General features: G+C 27.0%; 1 non-coding gene across 1 annotated transcript; it reads right to left on the bottom strand.

The window, feature by feature from the left end:
• Positions 1-3,054: 3,054 nt before the first annotated feature.
• Positions 3,055-3,127, bottom strand: Trnar-ucg. The gene has a single exon. It is a non-coding gene; the product is annotated as a tRNA-Arg (tRNA).
• Between the last annotated feature and the right edge of the window lie 715 nt (positions 3,128-3,842).

The following is a 3,842-nucleotide window of genomic DNA, read 5'->3' as shown; positions in this document are numbered from 1 at the left end:
ATCAGCTCAAGCAGAAAAGATTTGAACACTCAAAACGTCAATTTGATAGGTCATGCGCCTTACAGTCTCGACTTGGCAACCAATGACTTCTTCTTGTTCCCAAGCATTAAGAGAAAAATGAGTGGCGAGCGTTTTTCTATACACAGTCTGTTCGGGTTCGGCCTGTTAAGATATTCAAGACCCTGGTTGAGGAAATACGAATTTCAGAGTTGCAAAATTGTTTCGAAAATTGGTTCAATCGATCATCATGGAGAATACTTTTCATCATTTCAAACCATGTACTCTCATTATTAGGGATAAGACTTAAAAGACAGCCCTCATACAAGTGTTTCGTTTAAGAACTTATAATAAAGCAAAGTTAAATAATATTTAAAAAAAAACACCGTGTAATGGCATAGAAGCTATGTAAAAAAGAAGACTTCTGAAATATTTGAGCTATTTAAAGTGAATATAATAAAGTAAAAATAATTAATTGTCGAAAAATGGTTTACTTACTTTCGTTCTGGAAATTTCGACTCATTCACGCAATCGTCATTGCTAAGAATATGAAGATTATTAATCTTCTGAAGATGAATAATCTTCAGATTCTTAGCAATTAAAGTTATTTGCTTCTTTAATAGCAAATCAGTTGTTTAATTTTACTTTTTTAAAGCTTCATAAAAACTTAAAGATTGTAGTATAGAGCTTTAGGGTTTTTCAGATATTACAAAAACTGTTTTTGTCTAAATTATTTGGAAAAAAAATTATTTGCTATCAAATTCATTCCTTTGTATGTCTATCGTACTATACTTTTATACCTAAACCTTCTGTTTGAAATTAAATATCTTTCTATCAAAGGATTCATAAATTTTCTAGTTTTTGTAAAAGGATTAGTAGATTAAAATGATTTATTTTTACTTTACTAACAAAAAACTTAAAGAAGTAATATCATCACATTTTCCTAATAAATAAAAATATTCTGAAAAATAATTTTATATTTTACAATTTCATGTTCGTAAGTTAAATATTATATCTCTATCTAAATATGACATGCTTACAGAAACACATAACGCTATTTATTTCATAATACGAAAGAAACGTTTAAACCATCCTCCCATCCCAACTCAGTACCTCAGTACTTCTGCAATTGCAGTCATCCATTTCTCACAAATTCAATACCTTAAATTGAAAGATAGAAAGTTTTAGTTTATAACCAGTTTTTGTGAGTTAAGAATTTTTTCCAAAATTTTTCTCAATAATACATATCATTGATATGAACAGCAAACCACTTCAGATACTCGATTTTTTTCATTCAAAACAATTTTACAGCCAAGCGATTATAAATCAAATTCGAGTTTCTGTGATTTGAAGTTTTAGTTTTTACTACAAAATCTGTTGTTAGTTTGATGGTTTTATTGAGCATTTCGCGGGACTTCCAAAAAAAGAGATGATAAACTACAAAAGTTGAATTGAAATATCAAATCCATTCATTCACTGTCCTGCAAACTGTGTAAATCGACCAAAACGAATCCAGAAATTTATGCCAGAGATGACTTTAAGCGCAATGTTAAACCTTTTCATGGAAACATTGTCATATTTAGGGTTTGAAAAAGTTTCTCTTCTATATTTTGGATTAAAATATAAATAGTAAAACTGTAGAAGGATTTTCATTTTTTGTTTTAGGCTTAAGTTTTTATAAAATAATCTGAAGTATTTGAACCAAAAATTTTCACTGACTATGACAAAGTAAACTACTTGAATAAAATGCATATGATATGCCATTGAAGCTCAAACTTTATTTCAGGAAGTATAAAAAAGGACTATTTTTTGAATTTTTCTCTTAAATGTATTTCATTTTTTTATTTGATTATAGTTAATGAAATCACTCACATTTGAAGTTTGAAATACATATTTTTATATTCCAATACTATGCAGCCATAGTAACATGTTAAGTACGGATGAAGTCATAATCTCCATTATTATTTCACTGCTTAAATTATAAAAATTGTTCCCTCAAGCCACGCCCTACAACTTGACTTTCTAGCTGCGTCCATGATTTCAAGTGCTATAAATGGATTTTGTAGCTATCCTCAAGCTTTCAGTACACTGTAAAAAATCTGTATTCATGTATAGAGTATTTCCGACTTCAAGGCTATAAATGCGAAGGATAATTCATTGGTTCAAAAAAAAATTGTTTCGGAAGATTATCAATACAGATTGTCAAAAAAACATCATAATTAAAAAAATTGTGTGCCATTAAATTAAATATCTTTTGATCAGAATCAAAAAGTTTAAAATTATATTACATTTTTGATCACAGTGGTATGCCGTTTAAGTCGAAATATGCTGAATATGTGTATTTACAACATTATAGCTATATGTGAGACAGTCTCTTTATATATAATCTTATAAATACACTACCAATCAGCGGAATTACTTTACAACTTTGATTTTATAACTCCACAATTTTCAAAGGTGTTTCTTCTCTTTCTTTTCAATCATGCACTCCTCCACTATTTCCTTCAGCAATCACTCTTTTAGCATTCTACAGAACTGACCCAGTTTCAAAATATGCTGGGACTTACCGCTTCATCGATAGAAAACTAAGTTTTCGATTTTATTGTTATGAAGAGGTTTTTAGAACAGTAGTAAACTACAACAACAAAAATTCGTTTTACATTATTTCAATTAATTCTATTTTTGATATACCATACCATTTATTGTTATATAAATTAAATAAACGTAATTAATTAAATTAACATTAATTTAATTAATTAAATATATAATTGTTAAATTATAATGTTCGAAAATATTATTTAATCAATTAATATTAATTAGTTAATATTAAGTATATTTTCATATAATTTGTATATAATATATTAAAGATTTTATAATAAAGTCGAAGATAACCAAGCAATTACATATAAAAAATAAGCTTCATTACTAAGTATAAAAGTTATTTAATATCTAAGCCGTACCTAATATATTTTTGTTTATGCTATAAAAAAAATATTATTTTTAAAAATAATTGCTTAATAGAAAAAAATTACAAACCTAAAAAAAAAAATTTCCACCCGACCGCGACGGGACTCGAACCCGCAATCTTCGGATCCGAAGTCCGATGCCTTATCCATTAGGCCACGCGGCCACCTTGAGGGGATATGTTTAAAACTTAGTAATAAATGCTTTCAATATAAAGCATTAAAATTTAGTAAACTAAACCACATGAGAAGTATAAAATTTCATTTATTATATATTATTCTTTATATTAAAGAATAGTTTTTCAATCACAGAGAAAACAACTTGAATATATATTCAGTTTTCATTTACTATTTATATATTGATTTGTGTTAGTTTATTATATTAAATAATCGGTTAAATAAATATTATCCTAGATTAATATCCTAGATTAAGATAATCCGTATTTGTTCTACAAATCCGCTTTTAATTTTAAATTGTGCTCTTAATAGAAATTATTTGACCCTTGAAATTTTCTCTTATACAGTGTAGTTCCTTCACGGATCCAGTGTCTTTTTTACGAATTCATAAATATTTTGATATAATATATATATTTTGTATAATATATTTATAATATATTTATATTTTATTTTTAGTGATATAAAAGGAGACACCTAAGTAAAAATCATAATCTTAGGAGCCAAAAACAAAGCACATTGGCTTTATATAAGAAAATTAACGACGAATATATCAATATACCTCTATTAACTATCGTATCTAGTTGGTATTAATCATGTGTTATGTATTTAATATAATGAGTATACAGCTAGTTGTCGACAGATGTCGCGACTATTCTATGTTTATGCAATCAATGTGAAAATTAAAACTATAAAGCTCCAATATCT

This window comes from Teleopsis dalmanni, chromosome 1 (genome assembly GCF_002237135.1).
Source record: "Teleopsis dalmanni isolate 2A chromosome 1, ASM223713v2, whole genome shotgun sequence".
In the NCBI taxonomy this organism is placed as follows: Eukaryota; Metazoa; Arthropoda; class Insecta; order Diptera; family Diopsidae; genus Teleopsis; species Teleopsis dalmanni.
Note: the sequence above shows the minus strand (reverse complement) of the source record. Positions and strands in the feature narration are given on the sequence as shown.